The sequence below is a fragment of the Pristis pectinata genome, chromosome 6 (assembly GCF_009764475.1).
Source record: "Pristis pectinata isolate sPriPec2 chromosome 6, sPriPec2.1.pri, whole genome shotgun sequence".
Taxonomy (NCBI): domain Eukaryota; kingdom Metazoa; phylum Chordata; class Chondrichthyes; order Rhinopristiformes; family Pristidae; genus Pristis; species Pristis pectinata.
Window position 1 is genome coordinate 68,143,807 of NC_067410.1, and position 27,420 is coordinate 68,171,226.

The window sequence follows — 27,420 nt, forward strand, 5'->3', positions numbered from 1 at the left end:
TAAACACAAGTCACTCTCAGTCCACTGTGCATGCGGTATGCATCATCTGCAAAGTACATAGCAGCAATATTTGAACATTTTTGCACTATTTGGAAATCCAGTATTTTCCACATCCTGTAAAGTTCAGGGCAGTACTGATATGCATTATTTATTAGTTTGACTCCATCTCAGAAACCCTTGCTCCTTGGTCAAAATCAGGCAATATTCTACCTAACAACACTGTGGGTGTAACTTCATAACATGCACAGATGCAGGTCAAGGAGGTGACTCACCATAGCCTTCTCAAAAACAATTAAGGATAATCATTAAACTCTGCCCTACCAACAGTAAGAGAACTAAAACTTCTCATCATTCCTGACGTAGTTCCCATGTTACTTTCCTTCTGTTACTGACAATATCAGCACCCATTTGCACACAATTCATGAATATAACTAAATCACCATAGCAAACCATACTTATATATTCAATCAAGGCCAAATTTAAACAATTGGACACAAATCACCCTTCTGCATACCATCAGTGCCTATCTTCTGTTTACATTCTCCTGTATTACTACTTCACCGCAGAATCCAAAAAGACTTAGTTTTCCCAGCAGACACAGGCAGTGAATTTCCTCTTTAAGTGAATTCAGTCTGCACTGCCAAGCTCCACCTGGTACAAGCTATAGAACATGCATCATTCATTATGTGCTGGGATAATAAACAGTGTGTTAGCACTGGGTGAACACTATAAGTATTATAATAAGGTGGGAGTATAATTTAAAATAGTAGTTTAATCACCCTTAATTATCTCATCACACTTTTTCCAGCATTATCCAATTTTTTCTCCCAAGGGACCAAAATATTAGATACCTGAGTGCTTAACACAGATACTTCTTTGCAATCCTGAGGTTCTGTAACTCTATTCCTCTTCTTGAGGTAGACATGAGAAATCATCTTCTGTTCCTCCAGTGAATTCTTACTATTGTAAAATTCTGTTTCCACAGCAGCTACAAATGTGTGAGCAATAACTCGTAACACTGAATGTCTGTCTACTCTATTTCAACTGTAATCCTCCATGGTTGAGGAACAAGGATTGATCACTAAGTTTGTGGATGACACGAAATTAGGTGTTGTTGATAGTGAAGAAGGTTATCATAGATTACGGGGGATCTTAATCAGTTAGGGAAGTGGGCCGAGGAGTGGCAAATGAATTTCAATACAGATAAGTGTGAGGTGATGCATTTTGAAAAGTCAAACCAGCATAGGACTTATACTATGAATGGTAGGGCACTAGGGAGTGTAATGGAACAGAGGGACCTAGGAGTACAAGTACATAGTTCGTTGCAAGTGACGTCACAGGTAGACAGAGTGGTGAAAAAGGTATTTAGCATGTTGGTCTTCATCAGTCAGGGCACTGAGTATTGGAGTTGGGACATTATGCTGCAATTGTATAAGTCATTGGTAAGGCCACACTCGGAGTACTGTGTACAGTTTTGGTCACCCTGTTATATGAAAGATGGGGTTAAACTGGAAAGAGTGCAGAAAATACTTATAAGGATGTAGCCAGGACTAGAGGGCCTGAGTTATAGGGAGAAGTTTGACAGGCTGGGTCTTTATTCCTTAGAACGTAGGAGAATAAGGGGTGAACTTATAGAAATGATTAAAATTATGAGAGGCATAGATAAGGTGGATGGTAACAGTCTTTTCCCCAGGGTAGGGGAGTCCAAAATTAGGGGGCATAGATATAGGGTAAGAGGGGAAAGATTCAAAAGGGACCTGAGGGGCAACTTTTTCATGCAGAGGTAGTGAGTATATGGAATGAGCTATTGTACCTGCCTTAACTACTTCCTTTCAACAGGGGAAGTGTTCGAGACGGGTACAATAGTATCATTTAAGAAGCACTTGGACAGGTAAATGGAGGGGCGGGGCTCAGAGGGACATGGGCCAATTGCAGGAAATTGGGACTAGGTGGGTGAGCACAATGGTCGGCATGGACTCATTGGGCTGAAGGGCCTGTATCTATGCTGTATTGCTCTTTGACTCTATGACTATAATTCTTGACAAACAGGGATGTTCATGAAAGGATTATTTTGAGAACACTCGCTGTTATATTGCCTGGTAACAAAGGTAAAAATTAATTGTGTCCAACAACATGATACTGACTTCTATCACTCTCAGCCAGTTAGTTGAGATTCCTTTGATGTTTCCTGTCAACAGTGAAAATTTACTGTTAGTTTTGAGAAGAACTTCACCATAGGAAACTAACATTTCTTGTACAGGAAGTGGCATGGTAAATTAAACAATGCATGGAGCATAAAGGTACTTCTGCAGGTTACAAAGATACATTTCCATCTGATCTTTGGATCAAGAGAACTGAATTTGATTCAAACCCCTGTCTATCTGTCACTCTAATTCTGAAAATCATTGGCAATATTTCTTTCCTGATTGTCATCCCTATTTCACTCTAGAGGCACAATGCCACCGAGTGACACAAAAGTGGTAAATTTTTGAATCAGACCAGTCAGTACTTTAATACCTAGCTGATCAACTATGATTGGGAAGTGTGGGAGGAGAGCACAGAATGTCACTGGCAGTTCTTTTATTTTCCATTACAGAGTAATTTACAGGGTAAGCATAATGGTAAGCAGTTAGGATATATAGCAACAGAGTCAATGTCCTGATATTCAGTTGGTTTTCAAAATAAACCAGAAGCCTAGAGCATTTTCTATCCTTTTGTCCAATGGAATATTTTTGGAGGTGTATGTAAAATGCTTTCAATAAGGAGAGGTGTAATAGTCAATCAAACTCTTTGTGCCATGTATTTTCATCCATTCAGACACAAAATGGAAGATAGTTCTAAAAGACAAGCACAGATCTTTTCTCAGGTGGTATTATCTCTTTATCTCAATGGAAAATAAAATATTCTTTTTGTATTATTAATAGCAGTATCCAGGATAAACTTTTCCTTGTAATGGGAATTATTCCATTTTCATAAACTATGAGTTCTGCATACGAACCAAACTGACAGTATGTTATACAAAGTTTAATACTCTGCATAATTCACAAGCACACTACTAAACTAGAGTATGTTGTTTACTGATCAATATACCAGTCTTTATTCTTTGAACATTTACTACTTCATAAAAAAGGACAAATTTATTTTAGTTAGGATACATCTTTGACCTACATTACTGCAGAGCTCTGATTTATATACTGTAATTGTTATACAATAGGAAGTTAAGTTGCAACTTTATAAAACTCTGGTTAGGCCGCATTTGGAGTATTGCATTCAATTCTGGTCTTTCCATTATAGGAAGGAGGTGGAGCTTTGAAGAGGGTGCAGAAAAGGTTTACCAAGATGCTGCCTGGATTAGAGGGCATGTGCCAGAAGGTGAGGTTGGACAAACTAGGGTTGTTTTCTCTGGAGCAGCAGAGGCTGAGGGGAGACCTGATAGAAGTTTATAAAATTATGAGAGGCATAGATAGAGTAGAAGGCCGATATCTTTTTCGCAGGGTCAAAATATTTAATACTAGAGGGCATGCATTTAAGGTGAGAGGGGAAAAATTTAAAGGAGAAGTGCAGGGCAAGGTTTTTACACAGAGAGTGGTGGGTGCCTCAATACATTGCCAGGGGTGGTAGTGGAGGCAGATACGATAGAGGCATTTGAGAGGCTCTTAGATAGAGAGTGAATATGCAGGGAAAGATAGGATTATGGACCATGTGCAGACAGAAGAGATTAGGTGTCATTAGGTTAATTAGTTCGGCACAATATTGTGGGCTGAAGGGCCTGTTCCTGTCTTGTACTGTTATATGATCCAGAGTTATATAGCATGGAAGCAGGCACTTTTCTCACTAATTCCAAACTGTCCATCAAGCACCCATTTGCACTAATTCTACATTAATCCAATTTTGATCTCCCCTACACACTAGGGACTATTTATGGTGGTTGGTTAACCATGTCTCTGGGATGTAGGATGGAACTGAAGCACCCAGAAGAAACCCACATATTCACAGGGAGAGCATGCAAACTCCTCATAGACAGCACCAGAAATCAGGATTGAACCTGAGTCATTGGAGCTATGAGGCACCAGCACTATTAGCTGAACTACTGTGCCATTTAGAAGCAACTATTGACGGCTTTTCAAAGCATTCAGTGGAAAATCATATTACTTTAAAAGGATATATGAGGATCCCAAATTCAATCTCTGTTCTTTGCTACATAATTCATCTTGCTTGAGGCAATACAACAGAAAACCTTCAGAACCCTTGGACAAGTCAAAAAAACAACACCTGGAATTCTTATTCCACATTACTAACCAAAGCCCACCTGTACCCCCCACTCCACGCCTGACAAAACCAATAGCTCCCCCTTTCCCTCCCCTACACATATACATAGAATGGAAAGAATATGTGTGGTGACAAAACTTCCTGTTGAGATGTTTCCTGTAGTTGAATAATCTGTCAGCAAGCACACCTGAAGAATGATTAAGTTACTGGCTAGCAGAGGTTACATTACTCTGCAAAGTCAGGAAAGAGAAGTTGGAATAACTTGAACCATTTTGACTTCCTAAAGAGAAATTCGTTATGGTATTTTCATTGAAAGCTGGCCACTTTACCTCAAAGAGTTAAAAGAAATATGTTTGTCCATATGAACAGCCTTGGTCTGATCTATTGAAAGCCAGTTCTAAAATCGTTTATAATAGATCAGACTGAACTGGTTTTTAAATCCTAGTGCACACAGATCTATCTCCAGCCAAGTCATGTACTGCTCTCAGCGTCGCTCCAAAGTTTCCGTACACTGGTTGGATGTCATTAACCCCCCCAGAGATCCCCCCAATTCTACCACGACCACAATCCAGAGTTCCTCTGGAGAGCTCTCCTCTACGGCATCTGCCTGCCTGTCTATGACTCTCACAGTTAGAATGGAATGACTTAAGAGTTTCAGCAGTGTAATGTGTCAGCCCACAGAGGTTGTCAGTGGAAGTCTGCTCCTCCCTTTTATACAGACACCTCAACCAGAAAAGAAAGTAAAAGTCCCGAAGCAACAGCAGGGGCAGTCTGAAGTCTTTTCTCTTTTTAAAAACTGTAGTCCCTTCATCAACTAAGCAGGAAGGACATCACTGAAAGTTAAAGGGTAGGTGCACTGTGCTTATTTATGATCTGTGAGCTTTCTCCTGTATACTTACTTCAGATGAATGCCGGTCACTGCTTTATAAAAATGAACTAGAGCAGCCTTGCAGCTTTGCCTATGCTTATTGTGCCCATGAAGAAATCCTTTGTGAAAATCAATGCAAAAGAGGGTTCAGTGTGGCATGTTACTTATACTTATTGCTCTAGGCTTGCTTTGTTTAAGAGAAAGGAGAAAATGAAGTTGGAAGATGTAGAATTTCAAATGCACAATTAAAGAGGAGAGGTAACTTGCTTTCTCATTAATATGTAATTATAGAACCTTAATTATTCTTTTTGCACCTACTTGTATTATATTGAATCTGTTTTTGCACTGCGCTGAGGTACTATTATCATAGTATTGTAGAAACATTTTTCATGCTGGGCTTTGTGAATAGTTTTGCTCTGATTTGAAGGCAGTTATCTACAAATGCATGGATAAATATATGAGCGTACTTCAGTTACTTACCTAAATCAGGGATTTTGTATTGCTGTCACCACATGCACAGATCATCTTGCCAATACATATAGCACTGTTGTCTGATTTTGCTGTGTCACATTGAGAGGTATCTCCATTTACACATCAGAGTTTTAGCGACACAGCGGAGATATGTTCAGCTGCATGTAACAGTGTTGTGTAGTGAGGGGGACCCACGTGAACAAAGTTCTTGCTCCTCTACAGTCCACAACATTGTGTATCCATATTGCGTATAATGTGTGCAGTGAGTTTACATATTTATAAATATATTTTTAGAATAATTGAACATCGAGTTTCAAGACTGTAACTTAATCGAGGAGGTTCAACTAACATCGTAAAAAGCAACAGTGTAGCCCAAGCAGTTTATAAATGTTATCTGAAACCCTCACTTAAGGAGAAGTATTGCGTTTACCTAACTCCTTGGTATCTGATATTTAAAGGAGCACTGACTTCATTTGAAAGTAGTTAGCAAACCTTTTCCCATTTGTTAATAAACCTTTGCATAAATTACATTAGGACACTTGTGGGTAACACCAGTATTATGAAGAAAGCACACATATGTCTTTGGTTCTTTCCTCACCTAAGGTTAACAATTTTTTTATTACAGTATCCCTTTAGCAACTATGCTGTACTTATTATTTGTTGAAACTTCCACCTTCTTCTCCATTTCTTATCTAGGCTTATTGAGAAAATATTTCTTTCAGAACATTGTAAGGTAAATTGCACACATAGCGTATGCTGTAAAGAGGCATCTGCAAGTTACAACATCCTCAGTGTTTATTTCTTATCCGTGTCAGTTTCGTGCTGGGTTATTAAACATATGCCAAGACCTAAACTGTTAATTCTAAAGCACAAGCCTGATCAGGATGCTTCAGTTGTCTTAGGTTTGTCTTGGGCTTGAGTTGCAATCTGTTTTGCCATATGTGTTGTAGCTGTTGGCGGCACATCCTCGTGAATGTGTGGAGATGCTGGTGGGTGTAATGGTGTGTGAAGGACAAGAGAGGGGGGAGTTAGATACAGCATGTGGGAGGAGCTGTGAGCTGAGCTCCAAAGGTCATTGTAATTAGATTCTGTTGAATATCTCTGAGGAAATGTCTGAGAAGAATTAATTACATATTGTAGTTATGAGCCTGTTATGATTAATAACTCCAGGGCGATTCTGTTCACGTTATCGCACTAGCTTGCAGCAGAGGTGGTACAGAGTGCAGAGCTCCTTTTTCGCATTTTGTGTGTGCTTGTGATTATTGCCTGCCTACTCTTGTTTAATTCAAATACTTGGTGAGATTAATTTGTGTGAATAGGACTTAAAGATACCATAAACCTAAATGCCCTTTGGGCAAGCTAATCAAGACTTAACAGGACCATACCTGCACGTGGGAAGTTGAAACTTTTGTGCTGTGGTGTACGCCTGTTACAAAAATACTAGGTGAGGTCCAATAATCGGACACTGCTAAACAATTGCTTTTCAATGAAACCTCATGTGCTGGACAGCTTTTCCCTCAGGATTACTGATTAGGGTTGCGAAAAGGGTTAGCACAAGAACATCAACAATGATTTGAGAAAAGAAGTTCACAAGATGTGAAGCAAGGAACAGAACTACCAAGAGTTTACAGAGAAGAAACTGGCCATTTGGCCCAACCAATCTATCCTGATTCTCGTGCTCCACACAACTCTTGTCCTCTTGTCTAATTTCATATTTCCTGTTAAAGACAAGGCAGGTCGGGCTACACTTACAAGACAAGAGACATTACTGGGTAAGGATGTCAAAAGATCAGGAGATCTCATCTGGCACTGCGCTAGAATGACTCCTCAGCTTCATTATGGTCACCAGATTATGATCCAGCAAAAGGAACTTTTCAGAGTACATGAGGAATATCTCCATGAATATTATGTTACCTGAAGATAACTTCAAGTAGACATTGCTGAAGTAATGGCTGAGAAGTTCAAGTTATGCCTACAATATGCCCAATGTCAAAGGAGGGACAGCACAGCAAGAGGCATGAGTTAACTTCATTTCTGGGTCTCCCTTGAGCCCCTTTCACATATGGAGCTGATGACCAGATTGGATCTGGAGGGATAGGGTGAAGGCAATGCACAAGGGTCCAGCACTCTTGTGGCAATGGGCTATTGGCATTTCACAATCTCAATGAGAGCTCCCATTCTCTTGATTTTGGACTGATTTTAAAATAAAATTGTGGCAGCCTAATTTTTGCACAACCTCCAGGGGTCCCTTCAGACTGCACAGGAAATAACGCATTTTTATTTATTCATTCATGCAATGTGGATGTTACTGACAAAGTGGGGGCATTTACTGTCCATTTATAACTGCCCCTGAATCAGAGAGACAGCTATGAGTCCATCACATTGATGAGACTGAAGTCACATGGAGGCCAGAATGGGTTAGGACTGCAGATTTCCTTCCTGAGGAACGTTAAAGAACCCATGTGGCTTTTTAGAAAAATCCAGTTGTTTTGTGACCAACAATATCAAGACCAACTTTTTATTCCAGAATTACTTAATTCCTTGAATTTAAATTCCCAGTCTGTCAACATGGTCTTCAAAATCACGTATCTTGGCTGAATCACTTATTTTTCTGGATGCTAGTCCAGTGTCCAGTGTTACCAAATGTGGGCTGAGTGCACATTGTAAGCTCAGTCCAATTTCACTGGAATTTCAATTAGCATTTTGACATGTAGGACACTGACTTGCAACTTGAAACAGCCTGGCTGTGTTGTATGAATCTCTGGCTGATTATCACGTTGGAGGCCTTTGGCATAAATGAAGTGGCCAGGTGGTGAGTTTCACTTCAAATGCGACCACTTTGGGCTATTATGGTAATGAAAGACAAAATGTTGCAGAAGAGTTAAAGGTGGAATCAAGATGATACCAGCTTTGACGCTGTATTCATAGGAGACATCAAGACATTTAATGCTGCTTCCAACAAGGCAAAAGAGACCTTTTTTGTTACAGATATCTTTATTAGTCACATGTACATCGAAACACACAGTGAAATGCATCTTTTGTGTAGAGTGTTCTGGGGGCAGCCCGCAAGTATCGCCATGCTTCCGGCGCCAACATAGCATGCCCACGACTTCCTAACCCATATGCCTTTGGAATGTGGGAGGAAACCGGAGCACCCGAAGGAAACTCACACAGACATGGACAGAGCAGCCACTGTCCGTAAGGAACTTGTACGTTCTCTCCGTGTCTGTGTGGGTTTCCTCCAATTTGTATTTTTATTTAATCATCCTATGGCCGCGGCCAGTGTTTATTGCACGTTTCCCTTAAGAAGGTAATGGTGAGATGGCTTCTTGAACCATGGTGGTCTTTCTGGTGAAGATACTTCCACAGTGCTGTTGAGTAGGATCTAGACCCAACAATGAAGAAGGAACAGCAGTATGTTTCCAATTCAGATGATGTGTGACCTTGTAGGTGGTGGTGTTACCATAAGTCTGAAGCTCCTGTCCTCCTTTCCAGTAGAGGTCACAAGTTTGGAAGGTGCTTTTGGAGTAGCCTTGATGAGTAACTTCAGAGTATATTATTGGGGGTACTCGCTGCAAACACTGTGAGCCGGTGATGAAGGCAATGAAAGTTTATGATGGCAGAAGGGGTACTAATCAGATGGGTTACTTTGTACTGGCTGACACTGAGCTTCTTGAGTGTTGTCAGAACTTCTCTCATCCAGAGAAATAGGAATAATGCATCACACTCTTGATTTGAGATGTAGATGCTAGAAAGGCCTTGGGATGTCAACAGGTGGTTATTTGCCACAAGATACCTGACCTCTGACCTGCTGCTGTAGTCACACTGGTGGCATGTTTGGTCCAGTTGAGTTTCTTGTCAATTATGAGCCCCAGGATATTGTTAGTGGATAAAGCCACTGAGTACAAAGGATAGGTAGTTGGATGCTCTCATGTTGGAGATAGTCATTGCCTGGCATTCTTGTGGCACAAATATTACTTGTCAATAATTTGCTGAGGAGTTGGGAATGGAACTGAATTTTGTGCAATCATCAACCAACATTCCCATTTCTCAACTTATGATGGAAGGACGGTCATTGATGACACAGCTGAACTTTGTTGGGCTTGTTCCAAGCAACTCTGATGTCCTTGGGCTGGGATGATTGATCTGCAAAAGCAGCCTCAATGCCAAGGGCATTAACTCTCAGCTCATTTCTGCAATTCAGCAGTTTGATCCATATTTGGACCAAGGCTGTGATAAGGTCTGCAGCCAAGTGGTCCTAGTGAAACCCAAACCCAAACTAGACATCAATGAACAAATTACTAGTGATCAATTTCTTCTCGTGAGAATTGTTGATGACAATTTCCATCAGTTTACTGATGATTGAGAATAGTCTGATTGGATAGTAATTAGCTGGGTTAGATTTGTTCTTATTTTTGTGAACAGGACATACCTGAGAAACATTACACTTTGTCAGGTAGATGACAGTGTTGTAACTGCACTGGAACAGCTTGGCTAGAGGTATGACTAGTTATGGAGAGCAGGACTTGAGCAAGACTTCAATATTACAGTGAAGGTGTTGTAAATCTCCATACCATTTGTTGCTCTTAAGGCTCGCTGGCATTTTTTGATATCACATGGAAGGAATTGGGTTGACTGAGGACTGCCTTTTATTGATGGTGGGGATTTCTGGAGGAAGCTGTGATGGATGATTAACTCAGCATTTATGGCTGAACACAGTTGCAATTATTTCAGCCTAGTCTTTAGCACCCACAGGCCAGATTGTTCTGTATCATATACTCTTATTGAGGACGGGGATGTATTTGGAACCTTCTCCCATTCACTGTTTAATTGTTGACCACCATCCTCTTCTGGATGTGTCAGGACTTCTGAACCATGATCCAGTCCATTGGTTCTCAGATCACTTAGTTCTGTCTATTGCATGCTGTTTTGGTGTTTAGTATGCAATTAGACTTGTACTTCAGTTTCACTATGTTGGCAACTCATTTCAAGATGTATCTGGTGCTCTCCTGTATGCCATTCCACAGTTGAACCACAGTTAAACCCCTGGATTGATAGTAATGGTGAGTGACAGAGACGCCAGGTCATGACGTTTCAGATTGTGATGATGTACATTTCTGCTACTGATGAAGATCCACAGGACCTCGGGGAAGCCCAGTTTTGAGCTGCAAGGTCTATTCTGAGGTCTATCCCATTTAGTATAAATATAGTGCCACACAACAGATGGAGCTTGTTCTTGGTGTGAAGATGAGAATTTTTCTCCACAAAGCCTGTGTGATGAGCTCTTCTACCAATGCTGTTGTGGATAAATGTATCTGCCATGGGTAAATAGGTGAGGATGAGGATATTGGTTAATCCCTTATGATAGTTCACTCACTACCTGCTGCTAACTCAGTCTGGTAGTTATGCCCTTCAGGATTCTGTCAGCTCAGTCAATGTAGGTGCTATGAAGTCATTCTGGGAGATGAATATTGAAGTGCTCCATCCAGAGAACATTCTGTGTCCTTAGAACTTTCAATGCTTCTTCTAAAGTATTCTCAAAAAATGGAGGAACACCAATTCACCATCTGAGGGAGGACAGTAGGTGGTAATCAGGAGGCGGTTTTCTTGCCCGTGATTGACCTGATACCATAAAACATCATGAAGAGCAGGGTCAATGTTAAGGACTTCCAGGGTTACTGACTCTTCCCTGTAAACCACTGGCAGGTCTGTCCTGCTGGTGGAATGAGACGTGCCCATGAATTGTGATCGGGGAATCTGATACATCATCTGTAAGGTAAGATAGTGTGAGTACAATTTTGTTAGACAGCTGCTTGACGAGTTGGTGGGACAGCTCTCCCAATTTAAATACCAATCACCAGATGTATATAAGGACATTGCAAGGTCAGTTGAGTTGGGAGCAAATTCAGTGCCTTGACTGATACTAGATGGTCTATCCAGTTTTATTCTTTCTCTGTTTTGACATAGCAGTTTTGGTACAACTGTATACATTGCTGGCTCATTTTAGAGGATATTTAAGAGTGAACTACATTGGTGGGTTGGCAGCCACAGAGTGGGTAACATTAGAAAATCTCTTCCTCCAGAGGCATTAGTGAATCAAGTGCGTTTTTATGATAGTCTGGTGAGTTTTTGGAGCTTATTGCTAATGGCTACTTTCTTCTTATTTCATTCCAAATCTTGAACAAAATGTAAGTTTCACAAGTGGGAGTTGAACTTGGGTTTCTGCATTGTCAGTACAGTTCTCTGGAAATTAGTCTGGTAATTTAACAGTGACGTCACCGCTCCACTGATGGAACAAAACTGTTGATTTCCAATGCATGCAGGAATCACAAGGGTGACTTTGAGGAAGCTATGTTGGTGGAAGAAAAAGAAGTAATGGATCTGATTTGCAGATGCAGATATCTCAGTACACATCAAACTTGTGGAGTGACCTTTCTTACTTAAAGCTATCAGTGGGTGGTAGGCTTAAAATGGGGTTTTGATTATCCTGTATCAGTTGCAAAAATTGAAATAGAGTATCATCTGTCATGAATTAATGGTCAGATTAATGCAAGGGTGTTCAAGGTTGCTTCAATCATTGGATGGACTTTACCAGAGCAGTTTGCAAGAGGAATGGATGTGTTAATTAGTGAAAGATTTCAAGCTAAGATGTTGAAATTTGTTATCAATTTTTATGAGAACATGATGAAATAGATACAAATAAATTCCTAATAAAAATCCAACATTTTGCTATGTTATTAATTTCAGCATAGCATCTTCTAAAGTGGTTGGAGTAAGGGTTAAAGATCACAACTTTGCAAAGTCACTGTCTTAACTTTCCAAGGATCGTAGTTTGTGACCCCCTCAGATGGAACTCTTAATTTCACATTACATTATTGTGAGCTGATTGAATAGGCCTTAAGATACATAATGAGTGTAATATATGGTAATTTCTGTACCAGAAGGTGGACTGGAGACGACACTACAGGAAGGACTGTCCTCTTTGACCTAACCAGCCCCGAATATTAGATTTCAAACCAAGCAACTTTCCAAGGAAAGCTAAGGGATAATCTTCAACTAGCCACCAGAAGTGGTGCTGCTGAACAGCAGCCCATGTTATGCCTAACAGAAAATTAAATATCTACATTTGAGTCATGACCACAGGATGACCTAAAGTGTTTTACAGCTAATAAGTACTGTTGAACCATTGCAATGTAGTCATGTACTATTGCTTGTAGAAAAAAATACACAAAGCTTACTTAATTTATGGAAAATGAGCTTTAACTAATATAAGTATTTGTTAATAAATAATGATGTAACTTAGGAAAGGAAATTCTCTGTTAAGTAGGTCTTTGTCAGTAAAGTTCAGCCTTTGAATTAATTTTACATATAACTTAAAATGTGTTTTTAAAATTGTTGGCAAAAATTTCCTTCCTGCTTCAGAATTTACTTGCAGCAGGAACTTCCTGTCCTTAATAGCACTGTCATCTAATCAAGAATGAAGAAGAGTGATGATGGTTTTTATTGAGTCGTGTTCATTTTCATATCCCATTATAATCAGCCAATACAACAACAGAATTTTTGAACTCACTGCAATGTTACTATAATCTTAGTCAATGAAATATCTTATTGGACACTGTCAAAATGTCCATCAAAAGTGGACCAAATGAACAGTTTTGATTTTAAAGGAAGCTGTGAAATCAGTACACACTAATGTAAAGAGCATCATTACTATAGGTATTTTGAATCCAATTTTTAATGAAAAATAGCAACTTAATTTAGTTGTCAGCATCCATTTCTGGTCATGGCTCAGATTTAAAACAGACTGAAAACCCATGGATGGTGAAATAGACCAACACAACATCATTATTTGTTGTCTTATGATTCATTTTATATATAACTTTGATTAAAAATCTCTCAAATCAACATTTAGTAACAGAGCAGTAATCTATTCCCCAATATCTTCTAAAGTTGAAACCATAAGGAAAGTTTAGTTTTTTTGGTAGTTTTGGTTTTAAACAATCGGATTTTAAAGTGTCGACAAGATAATTTACGTAGTTATTTTGGCAGAATTGGCTTTTTGCTCCAATTATATTCAACCTTTTCTGAAAGCATTTACATGTTGGTTGCAGTTCCGCTGAACTGTGAACTAGTACCTTCTAATCTCCATCCTTCCATGAAGACTTTACCAATTGTATCCTGTCCTTGCCCTATACACACATGACTGCACCGTCCAACAGGATTCACTGATGAGGAATAGGGCACTTAATTGATTGTTCCTTTAGTAGGCCTGTGGTGCTGTGGTAACATGTTGCCATGAATGACAAACGCTGATTCCCCATGGATCAGCAATGAAACCTAAGACTTTACAAGGTTGTTTAGCTCAGTTGTAAACAAAGTATTATACTCAGGCACCTGGAAATCTTGGCACTGGGTTCTCATTGAGTAGAAGTGATTAAGAAGCACAGAACTCTTGTGAAACTGGAAGTACTCAGTGCTCGACTATATTTGTTGATATGGTCTATCATATCTGTAGTTAAATCCCATGATGATCAAAGGTTCATTGAAATTTAATGGCTATTGGTTTATCATGTTTATAATGCTGGGGAAAAAACAGTTATTTAGGCTAATCCCACATGCCAGCTCTCGGTCTGAAGGCTATGGCACTTCAAGTCCTCATTGAGGTAATTTCTAAGAGCCTTTTCACTTCCTGGAACATTTGAGATAATGAGCTTCAGACAGCAGACACTCATTGATACAAAAAATTAGCCACAAGGAAGTTTAAACTGCAGGAATATTAAGTCCATCTGGTCAATTGGGTAGGATAGTGGGAATTTAATCCAGGGAAGTTCTGATGTGGTGCATTTGGGGTGATGCAACAAAGCAAGGTAAGACACATGCAGTCCATCTGCTCTCTTATCTTAATTTTTTGGTCTGTAATAGATCCTACTCCTCCTTATCATCTTTCCTTTAAATATCTATAAAATGTGTGAGGGCTTTCTTGATTTTGCCTCCCAATCATTTTTCATGTTTCCTCTTTTTCTTTCTCATTGCCTTTATTTATTTCACTCCTACACATTCTATATTCATTTAAGCTTTCTGTAGGTTTGAGTTCCCAGTATGTGTCCTAGGTTTGTTTTATGCCTTATCCCATCCAGTAATGTCCTCAACATCCAGGATAGTCTTTTAGGAATTTCACTTTATTTTTCACAAGGTCATTTTGATCAGAACTTTCACCATCGCCTCCTTGAATTCTTTCCACTTCTCTGTTACTGATGTACTGTATCTACAAGTAGCTACTTTCAATCCACCTTGCTGCAGTATATCTTAAAGCATATCTCAGCCTGGTAAAATTGGTCTTAAGCATGTCAAAACTATTTATTCCTGATCTATCAATGTCCATTGCACCATTATGGTAACTAACTGAATTATGATTGCAATAATAAATTAACACAAATTATAAAATAATTAATGTAGAAAGCTGTCTGTGTGTGTATATAATGCAAAGCATAATGTTTTATTTTGATACCTTTCAATTAATTCTCCTACATCATAGAGGTACAATAAAACCCAACATGAAATTCACATGTTAACAATAAATATTAAATTCTCAATAAGATTTGTTCAGTAAGTCCGGCCACCTGCCCATAACCAGCAAACTGTGAACTGAATGAGGTGTTGTTATATGAATGTTTCAATCAATCAGAAAAGAAAAAGAAAGGTTCCTTGTTGTAAGAACATTGTACAGCTACCAGAGCCTAGTAGTATTTATGTTCCACTGCTAAATTAACAACATTTAAGATTAAAATTACTTATGTTTGATTAGCTGTTTCAATGAGTTGAATGACAAGACCACTAAGGACAAAGCTGTTAAGATGTTTACACGTGACAGAAGACTAAAGCAACAAAGTATAATAGTAATGGTAGGAATTGCATCTCTGCTGCTGTTATAGCACAGTAGCAACAGCAATATTATTGCAGACACCTCCATGACATTCAGCCTTCCTCAAAGCACCATTCTCGCCTCATCACGAGATCCATATTCAATGTCTTCCATTGCCTCTTATGGGAACTGCATTGACTCACGCTATTTTAGTACTTTCTCGTCTACATTTCCATTTCATCCTCCTCCATATTTTGCATTTAATCAAAAACATCATTCTTATTTTCAGATGGGAAGGACTGCAAGCTTAAACAACTCAGGTACCAGAGAACCTAGGTGGAAAATCACAATCTTCATTCTACTCTAAGTCCCTGATTTTCCTTGCTGTTCTATTTTTCATTGAAAATTAATCATGTAATTCATGGTAGAATGACATTTGGAGATTCTGTTTCTAAGTAAAAATCCTTGCAGTTTAAATCTTAGGTGTTAACAGTTAGATTACAATGCTAAGGGATAGCCATGAATTGTGTAATAGTAACAAATTAGTTAGATTTGAAAAACCAGCTTGTTGCTGCAACTAATTTGACTTCATCCTTTTTTTTAGTTCATGTTTTCTCTGGTGATTAAAATCCAGCATGATGTTAAGTAGCTTAATGAAAAAAAATCTACTTGCCTCTGCAACTTAGAACATTGCCATAATTATTAAAATGGACACCATTTAAGTTCCTTTTCTAAACTAAATGTGAGCAGCCGAATACATTTAAATTGAAACAGCTTTTATTAAGTGAACCTTAGCAGTCTTCAAATCAAATGCACCATGACCTATTCTACAGGATAATATCATAATAACTAATATTAGGATAAGCACCCAAACATCAACACTGTGCATGATTCATTGTGTATTCCCCTTATATGTCTAGCATCTTTCACTGCAAATTAATAAAATGTTTTACTCATTATTCCAAAACATATCTAAATTAACAATTTAGAACTACTCAAATGCTTTATTTCAAGATTTCCAGTTAAGCAACAGTTAAGCAGAAATCTAACACTGGTGTTAGTGGAACAGAAGTAGTTAAATTTGGCAGGTAAACAAGACAAAGTACTGGTTATACAAACTTCATTAGTGCATGTGAAGGATCTTCCAATAGGCTCACACTCCTTTTTCCAGTCACCCCCATCCCTTCCAGGGTTTTCCATCAGAAGTTGTCACAGGACAGGGAATGTGCCTGTCAAGTATTTTAAATAGCAGATTTCTGCCATCCAAGTAATTGCCAGTATTGTACACCAGCTGCATCATGCAAACAGGATGGAAGGTATGACAGGAAAGGAGCTGAGGGAAACACTGCCTGTAGACAGCTGTGCAACTGTGGCCGGCAACTGGATAATAGGGGAGGAGGCTAGGCGAGAGATTGAAGGGTAAGGGGTTGACAGTGACGGAACTGAGAGGGAAAAGACAGGGGAAAGACAAAGAATCAAAGCACTGTATGAAAAGAATGAGACTTGAAAGATTGTGATTGAGAGGGGAGGCAGCACTTAGAGGTAGGGGGTTGGTGATGGAGCGAGAGGGACTGAGGAAGAGGCTGTGGACAAGATCGTGAGTATACATGCTAAGTTTGCCATGGAGCCTGATCTCCAGTCATCTTGTACCTTCTTGCCATTGAACCACAACATCACTCCTTCAAGTCCATCTGGTAGCCAGCGTGCAATAGCTATCCCAGATGAAAAAAATTCACACACAGGCATCTTCCACTCAGATATGGAGGGGTAGGAAGCCTTTGCTGACCATGAGCGACTGTCTAAGAAGAACAAGTGAAATGTTATTTGTTGTCAAGTCCCCACAGCTGTGGATCGTTTGATTCAGAGATCTTGATTTGGATGGACTGTTTGGAGACAAGCGACTTTTTTGCTGTAACAATGGATAAATGTTTCATCTGGTTTTGTACAGGCACAACAAAGGGCAGGAAGGTCATAGATTTAATGAGTGAATTCATCCAGTAACAACTTGTAAGATCTACAGCAATTGACTCTAAGGGAGGAAAAACAGCCACGCATTGGAGTGAGAAATTGGTGATAAGCCACAGTTCCTATATCTGGCTATTCAATTTTTTTTCTGTCTGCAGATACAGATAAAGGGATTCAGCTTAGCAATGATATCCACTGGCATGTCAGCAGTCATATTCCAGACTCACACATGAGAATGGGCATGTGCCAGACCTCTGGGAATAGTACTCCAGTATGAGCTCCTGTTCTATCTGAAGAGGAAAGAAACTGAAACTAAAATTGCCTTGAGTAAGGGTACTCAATGGTCATATTGGATTAATTTTACACCCTGATGTAGTTAATTACCATGTTGTTGGCCAGAGCAAGATTTTCCACCAAGGTTGGCCTCTCTTAATATAGTCTATTATTTTTTTAAATTACTGTTGTTTCCTGTAATTTCTTATGAGCCTTTTCATTATACAGCACAAAAGCTCTGATTAAGTGACATAGATCCTGTTGTTGAAGTTTTTTGAACATTGGCTTTTGTTTTTGATATAATTGGAGATTTTTCTTCCTAAAAGGTTGCTGAAGGGGCAATGGTCCCAACTATTGTGGAAGGGTTCCTGCAGAACAGCTTGACGTTTCAGCTCAGTGTGGACTAACATACAAGCTATGCTTCTTTGATTCACTTCAATGCAATCATTAGACTTCAGTGTTTGACAGACAAAGAAGGTGAGTAAAACATTTGTGTGTAACTCTTTGTCCTAGAAATTTTCAACTTTCATAAGATACAAATTGCTTAGGGTGCCCTGTGGTCATCCAGAGTGCCCATCTGAAACTGACCTTTAGCCCTCTCGATATGTGCATTGGGAGCTGAAAACTTTGCCTGATGCCCTTTCAAAATTTCTGTGCAACCTTGGTCAATTTTCTCAGACATAAACCACTGGTCTTTAAGGATTATCAGTGAAAGGATAAATAAAGTTTTTTTTTCCTTACCTGAAAATGGAGCCACAAGAGGTAAAAATGTTTATCTCACTACATATAGTTCCACTCCCTCTCCTTATATCACATTTATATCAACGATATTGTGCCATTGGTTCGTAAATCACAATCTGTTAATGCTAAAATTTGTTCAGAAAGATTATATCATTCAGTGTATTCTGAATTTGGATTTTAGCTTCTTGTAGACTGACTACAATCTTAAAAATATCTAATAGTTATAACATTCTATTTTGGCACACTGAACATTTACATACACACACTATTGGAAAGCATCTTATGAATTTCATTTGTTCCTCCCTCAAAATCATTGCATTTATATTGTTTCCATTTTATCATGTGAAGATAAAGAAGGAAAAGGACAATATCAAATTTGTGTCAAAGTTGTTCAGATGTGGTTCATTTCGTATTTCCTAAAATTAAAACTGAAAGTGCTTGGCAGAATTGACAAGGAAAATGTTACTCCTTTAAAACTAATGCTCAACTGAGCAAATCAAATGGGGATTGATCAAAGCTGAAATAATGCAGTTTTGGCTCTAGTCAATAAGGTTTTGGCAACCTTAGCTTTGTATTGTTTATTTTGGTACATGCCCTATTGACACTTCTTTTATTACAATTTCAAAGAATAATTTATTTGTTTCCTTGCTGGAAAATGGGTTACTGAAAGCAAAATAGAAATTTTGAACATTTAACGCAATATTTTGTAAGATTAATTTCAATAAAGACATTTTTAGATCCAGTTATACAGAATAATTTATAGCTAATCTTTCAGATTTATAATGAAAGCAGAAAAGATTTGAAATATTCAGCTGGTCAGGCAGCATTTGTGGAGAGACCAGAATAGAATTTACATTTCAGGGTGATGACCTTTCATCAGAATGCTGAAACACCACATCGGCCTGAAACTCTGTTTCTATCTCCATAGACGCTTCCTGATGTTGAGTATTTCAAGCATTTTTTATTTTTATTTCAGATTTCCAGTATCTGTACTATTTTGTCTTTCAAGTTTATATTTGCCTTGCATACAATGTCATACTATTTACATTTATAAAGGATACAGTACAGATATTCTCAGATAATCTGCCTGATAACTACAGCATAAGACACTGAAAACAGAACTAAACAAGAGTCGCATCCAATCAGTGCTACAGGATAGTGAGAAGTATTTGGGTTCATCCATTTTTTAAGTTGGCTCTAAAATTCTAAATTAATTAGTTCACTGCCAGAGCCTGGTTTGAACTGTTAATCTTTTAATAATAAATTTAATCTTCAGTTATGAACATTCATAGCCTTATTGATTGGCATCAATAGACTGTTGCATTAAGTAATGTGACACTAATTAATAATCAAAGGTTATAAATATCACCAAATTCAGTTCCGTCTGCAGGCTGCATATGTATCTGTGGAACTATAGGTTTGATTGCTTATCTTGGCAGTAACTGCATGGACAGAAAAACAATATTATGAAATCCTAAAATCATTTTTCTCACCCATTGATACAACTCTTAAAATTCATGCATGTGGTCCCTACCAGCAATGTACATCTTTACAGAGGGTAAGCATTCACCTTGTCTGAAAGCTGAGATTGGTTCACCAGACAATATTGTTGGTATCTGTCTCAGGTTTTGCCATGCCTTTGTAGATAATCCGTGTTTCTGAAAAGTACAGAAGAGCAATGATCACTGCTGCCACACCTGACCTTTGTGCTGTGTTTTGACATATTGATTCTCAAACACTGTTTGCCTCAGACAAACAAAGTTGATGGTGAATTTGAAATGACTTTTCCTGGGGCAGGCAAGAGGGAAAACCCTCCATAGGTTCGCCTCCATCCTTGAAGATAGCCATGATTACAGCATCTTGGAGCTCCACAAATGAGGGAGATGATGCCTCTGTAAAAAACCAGTTGCTGCCAGATATGGTTGCATTAAATGGGCAATTCAACGATAACATGGCCAGGAGATGAGCAGACCAAGGCAAACTGCAGGGCAAAGGAAGGAGTGGAGGGCTTCCAGCAACATGTCATATCCATCAAGGATGTGCAGGGAGTTACTCTTCCATCTGAATTTCAGCAACTGAAATGTGTGAAACATCTGAGTTTCCATTAAAATGCCCTCATTGTAATTTGCCAGCTGCTACAGCTACAACTGCAACTCAGAAAAACAATGTTATTGGCTGTCAAGGTTACCATGACAATGAACTTTTTTGTGTTGGATTTCTGCCAGGTTAGAGTTGGAAATATTCACTTCATTTGGCAGTTTGCTCTCAATTGTAGTATAAGGGAGATTATTGGTGCTGTCTATTCAAAGAGATCCATTAGATTTCATCTTCTTTTACTAGTACAACATCATATGGTTTTGCAAATATTCTTAACTTTTCCATTGAGACATAGGAAATAGGAGCAGGAGCAGACCATTTAGTCATTTGAGACTGTTCTGCCATTCAATAGAATTATGGTTGATCCTTTATCTCAATACCAAGTTGTTGCTCTGTCCCCATGCTCCTTGATGCTTTTTGCAGCTAGTAATTTAACATTTGACATTATTCAGCAACTTTTTAGCCCTCTGGGGCAGCACATTCCAGAGATTGATCACCCTCTGAGTAAAAAAGTTCCTCAATCTCTTGCCCCGTTAACCTGAGAGGATGACCCCTCATTCTAAGCACCCCAATCAGGCAAAACATGTCCTCCCCATATCCAGTCTATCAGAGGTGCTGACGTATCAACTGCAAGCACATTGTCTTGTGTGCATCACATGCCCCTCCTGCCCAAACCCAGAACCATGAAAGGTGTTCACCTGGGAGAACTATCTATATGCTCAGGGCAGCCTTGCCCCGCTACTGAACATTGCTACTGAACAAAAGGTCTCTCCTTGTAAAAGGAAAAATTTGATACATTGGTGAGGATTGCATATCTGTTTTCAGTGGCAGACTTAACAATGGCATATCAGGTAAGGCTGGGCCCTTTAAATGACCATCAAGCATGCATTAATCACAACTTAAAAACCTGGTCTTGTAGCCAAATTCCACAAAGCTACTTAAGCAAGCTTTCCACAGTAGCATTCAAATATGCACTGCAAAATGATAAATGTTAGTGCCACATACTAAGCAGCTGCTGTGCCAGGACAGCATGCACACAGATCTCCACACCATATCCCAGAAAGAATAGAAGTTGGTGCCCCATTTTCCAGCTGCAGTCACAGTGTCTGTGACAGTCTGCTGTGCCAGCAGCGTTGAGGTAAACCAAAGTAGTGACTGCTGGGCAATGAGGGCTTTCTGGCCAATGAACTTGAAGCACAACCAGGGAACATGTGTGCAGCATACGTACAAAGAAGGATTCTCATTAAATAGAACATTGGTGTGCTGGAACAATGATCCCGCTGTTTGGACCATTTTAGGGAAACCTTTCTATACTAAGCAGAGCAGGTTTAATAGTTGTGGTGATCTTTTTCTGGTCATCATGACAAGGACAACAATCCCTCCCAATTATGTTGGGGGGTAGCTAAGGAGAAGGAATATAAAGAGGAGGAGGAGGAATTGTGAAGAGGAGGAATTGTGAAGAGGAGAAAGATGCAATGTGGAGAGCAAGGTAAAAAAAATGTAGGGAAAGTTTAAGTGCAGAATTATTATCTGAAATGTAGAATAATTGCTGATTATTCTTCATCAACATCTCCACAAGACTTTCATTACTTTGCCCTAGCACCACCTGTTATTCAGCCTCTCCTGTCTTCCACCCTATCATAGACCTCTTTTGTTTCCCCCCAACTCCTTGCCTGCTGGCTTTCTCTGCATCTTAAAACATGTTGATCTTTAACTATTCCTTGTTTTGATAAAATAGTTACGGTATTACCTGTGTCTCTCTCTACAGATTCTGCCCAAGTAGTTGTGTGTTTTCATTTATTATTTCAAATTTCCAGCATCCACAGTATATTGATTTTATATCAGTTAACCCTGCCATCCTATCCAATAGTTATCCTTTAATCAATATTTCTGAAACTGTTCACCTGCCTATTATCACACTGTTGTCTAAGAGCATTTGCAGTGCACAGGTTGGCTCCGCAGTTCCTCCATGACAACATTAACTGAAGTACTTTACTGAAAGGAAAGGGCTTTGGATGTTCTGAAAGGGATATGAAAAGTGTTAATGAATTGCATATCTTTTCTTTTTAGCTGAGTGATGAGTGTGTGGTGAATTTGGGAATGCTAGAGGTAGATACTGCATGTGGCAGAATATGACATTTGAAGATGCAAACACTAGTCTTGAATGTTCACATTCCTTGTAGTCTTTCAGGGCTTGGTTCCTAGTATTGACATACAAGGCTATCTACTCACACTTCCTTTTTTCCATGTGTCAGAAGATCTCCTGGAACCCCAATGGAGAAAGATTGTCTATCTTCCTTTCAATTTATCCACTTAAAGCCTCCACTGGAGCTTCCATAAGCCTTGAATCCTGTTGTTTTTCATTTGTGGAATGCGTGATAGCATCTGCTCCAACCAGAGTTAACCTCTCACTTGCGAGGAGCAGCTGACTTTAAACAGTGCAGTCTGGCTTTCACTGGTGCTATCCACCTAGTATACTGACATTTGGTGAAGTGTCAAACAAATGAACTGAGTGGTAGCACTGCTGGATGCTGGAATCATTATAATTAGTCATCAGTACAAAGCTGGGAAACTGCCTCTATAACACTGCAGGGTGTGAAGGGTGGTTGGGTGGTGCTAATGTTAATTTCTTGCTACTAAGTCTTGAAAGCTATGCTAAATGTTTTTGATCCTGCCCTCTCGTGATTCAATGAACATGAGAAAGAGAAGCACTGCCTAGGATATTAGATAGCACAAGAGGTGGTCTAGCTACACCCAAGTTATCAGCAGGTTTAGGCAAAGCTAGTTGGCATTGAGTGTATAACAACAGTTTCATCTGGTGAGCAGGGAGGGAGTTGCAAATCTGTGTCCTATGCCTCATAGAAACCTCCCCACAGCTTCTATTGGGATTTGCACTGGGAGTCAAGAGAAGGGCCAATTTCTTACTGCTCTTTGCAGAAGTGTGCAGAAGATGTCAGCAGTTTTGTCCAATTGTCTCTGCCTAATGTGTTAAACAGGATAATGGTTTAGCAGGATCAGTGCCCTCCAGCTGTTTGTTCCTCACTGAACTGCAGTAGGATACAGCACTTCAAATCGACCACCTTACTGTATTTTAGGAATGATAAGTGGGTATACATAGCTGCTTTGCTGTCTCTGTGCTATGCTTCAAAGTACATTTTGCGCCGTTAACTGGGAGAATTAATTTTAAAATTTAAAATCTGTTCCCAGATGTTCCAAACAGAATGTCGATAATTACTCTCTCTATGTTCTCTACATCTACGTCTTATCTTCAGACAACAGTGGTTGTTGAAGAAGCCTTCACTCATATTTCACCTTATGGCTTGCTGAACTGAACTTCAAGAACCGTTCCTGGACTTGGAGTTTAGGACTTTGCCACACACACACGACGAATTTAGTTTTTGGGGTTAATGTTCAAGGTTTAACATTTTTACTTTTATTTTTCTTATTATCATAAGTAGTTATTAACAAAATAGTTTTTAACACTGAAAAAAAAACCTGGCCATGTGATAGCTAATTGTGCCCTTTTGAAGAAAAGGAAGGAAGCCGTGCCCAATGCTTGTTTTCAGGTAATTAAAAATCAAAAAGGTTTAAGAGATGTTGTTGAAGAAGTCAGTCGAAGTCAGTCAGAGGAGAGAGAGAGAGAAAAGGGAGAGAGACACCAGCCTGCTAGTTTCTCTATCGATGGATGAGAAACAATAACTGTGTCTGTTACTGCAATCCACGTATGGATTATTTGGAGTAATCTGGTGGAGTCCACTTGGTCGTTAACCTGTGGAGGGAAACAGGTATTTGTGTGGACGGCCACAATTCAGATGCTTTTCGGGGTGAGGAAGTCACTACCGAGTAAACACTGAGGTGTCGTTTGGGTTCCATCGTGGAACATTTGGATTTCGTAATTACTTTCTCTATGTTCTCTACATCTACATCTTATCTTCAGACAACGGTGGTTGTTGAAGAAGCCTTTGCTCATGTTTCACCTTATGGCTTGCGGAACTGAACTTTAAGAACCATTCCTGGTCTTGGAGTTTGGGACTTTGCCACACACACATGACGAGTTTAGTTTTTGGCGTTAATGTTCAGGGTTTAACATTTTTACTTCTAACATTCTAACATTTTTACTTTTATTTTTCTTATTCTCATAAGAATAGTTGTTAATAAAATAGTTGTTCTCATCCATCGATAGAGAAAACTAGCAGGGTGGTATCTCTCTCCCTTTTCTCTCTCTCTCTTTTCTGACTGACTTCGACTGACTTCAACAACGTCATTACGTCCTTTATCTTCTGTTGACGTAAGCACGCCACACACTCTCTCTCTCTCTCTCACACACACACACACACACACACACACACACACACACACACACACACACACACACACACACACACACACACTACTAGCTCTATCTTAAAGGGACATTCACCGAGTCCGCTTGGTCAAGCTCTGACCCTTACGTATTAAGGTCAGAGTCCGCCATAAACATTGTCTGGACATTGATGGAAGGCATTGTAAGTGGAGTTATGCAGCAAAGCCAGAGGAATAAAGGGTCTGCAGGTTGTCCTGCTCTAAATGGTATCCTATGTGGATTACACAGATGCAGCTAATAGACATCTCCACAGTAATAGCCAGGACCTCCAGTATATTTTGAACAAATTCAAGAGACTTTCATCATAGGTCCTCCTCTTTTTATAAGCAGGGCCTGTAATGTTGGCTGAAGGAGTAAGTGAGTAGGCTTTCCAGCCAGGTAGCCGCCAAATGTTCCAAGACACCTTTCAAACAATAGCAGCAGAGTTGTCCTCAATATTTCACTCTCAGTCAAAATTATTCCGGCAGATTATCAGGTCACTGGCATTTTTGGGCCCATGAGAACTTTCTGTGTGAATATTGGCTGTTACATTTCCTATCCTACAATAGGGATTGTTGCATTTCACAAGTACTTGAGTCAGTTTTCTGGTGGAGAAAGATGTTGTGCTCTGTTGCCCCGGCTCTTTTCTTCAGATTTGTCATCTTTCGCTACTTAATTGGCTGTTATGCACTTTGGGATGCCTGAAGTTGTGACAGGCATTATATAAAATAAAATCTCCCTTTTTTTCCTTCTTTATTTCAAGCCTCTTGTCTTTTTGTTAAGTATCACTTTAGCCTGCTTGCAGTAAATTAATGAGATATTGCAAGTTTAACCACAGAAAGTGACAAATGTGTGCCTGTCTACATCTCATGCTGTGAGTCAATAAAATAACTTGCTTCTATTGAAAAGATATGTTATGTAGAGCCTCTTTAACATTTCAAGTGTCTTAAATTTTTGGACCGCTTAAGACATAGTTTCAGATTGGCACAGTTTGTACTTGTGTTCTGGGTGCAGTAAGGTCATGTATGCTAATCATTAAATGGGCTGTGAAGTTATTTGAATGGTTTGAATCAGGAGTAAATAAGTAACATGTTATCAGGAAACACTCATGACTTGCATACTTGGATGAACAACTTGGCATGGAAAGGCACTGTGACCTCTCACATTGGCAGTTTTCTTCAAATTTGCCATCTTTATCCATATTTGGCTCAAGGTTTCCTTTGTAGTACAGACAGTATTGATTCGTCTCAGTTATGTCCTGCTAAGCCTGCTGTGGGACTTGTTTGGGCTTTTGTGAAGGTCACACTTTGGTTCCAATAGCAAGACTCTTCTGATATCTTCATTTCTGAAGCTTTAGTTCGAATGCTACAGAATCAAACCTAAAGGTTCCTAAGTGGAATGTTATGTTGCCACCGCATACCTACATCTGTGAATTATAAATGCCAGGGATAAATAGTCATTAATTTCCAATCAGGAAGGTGGACCTTGGTTTCTTGTTTGCATACGAAAGGAGTTTGAAGGTTATTACTATCACAAGTCCCACAATATACATGTGTGGAATCAAAGCATACAATCAAGCTCATTAGATCACCACTAGAAAGTATACCTCACTATCAGTACTAAGCTTTAAGCCAACAGATGGCAATTTTTAAAATAAAATTCACACTTATTCCATGACCAATCTTATGCAATCCTGCCTTATATTCAACACATGGAAGCCTACTGAATAAGGTACTAAATAATCTCAAGATTGTGTATCATGAATATCCAGTTACATATTTAAACTGGATATATATTAATATATTACATATATTAATATTTGGTAAATAAACTTTCCATGAAGAAGTTCTATGAGCTTGGAGATCAGCTTAGCCAACACTGGTTTATTTGCGGACAACAGCTATATTTTCCATGTGAGTCAATTCAATCAATTCAATGTAAGTGCCAGTGTGACACTGCAAAATGTAAAATAACTAGATATCCATCATATTGGAACTCTGCCCATTTTACATCACTCATTGGCAAAGAAAGCCAGCATTAGAAGAATTCAACAGGAGGAAAGTTCACAGAAGCATTAATTTGAAGGTGGAGGCGGCTTAGATGCTAATTCATGGAACTGGAGCATGCAAGGCAGCCATTCGTAATCATGTGGATGTGAAATGGGCATTCAACATAAAATTATAACTCATTCTTAATATGATTCTGTCAGCTTTAGCATAGGATGGAACTTAAACTTTCTTATCACCTACATCAGAAATCACCTTTTATCTGTAGCACGAAACAGATTGACAACTGTATCACTTTACAAATGGTGAAAGGAATGTCACTCTTTAGGCAAGGCTCTGTGGACACCATTGTTCACTTCTGGAGTATTCATAACAGTCATAAAAGGCAGCTCAAGTTTTGAAGTCTTTTTTTGCAGTGAACAACATACTGCTGTGTTATATGCCTTTCAATGCATTCGCTGCTTGAACAGAGGTTTTCATTGTTCTCTGGATGAAGCGTGAGATTGAGATTTTCTGCAGTACTGGA

General features: G+C 39.1%; 1 protein-coding gene across 5 annotated transcripts in view; it reads left to right on the top strand.

The window, feature by feature from the left end:
• The first annotated feature begins 4,951 nt into the window (after positions 1–4,951).
• Positions 4,952–27,420, top strand: part of ppp2r3a (protein phosphatase 2, regulatory subunit B'', alpha) — a 292,477-nt gene continuing 270,008 nt past the window's right edge. For 3 of the 5 annotated variants that reach the window (XM_052018001.1, XM_052018000.1, XM_052018005.1), the window contains exons 1-2: positions 4,952–5,116; positions 18,035–18,185. The gene's annotated coding sequence lies outside the window, so the exon portion shown is untranslated. The remainder of the gene's footprint in view (positions 5,117–18,034; positions 18,186–27,420) is intronic. The other 2 variants (XM_052018002.1, XM_052018003.1) reach the window with 1 other exon arrangement.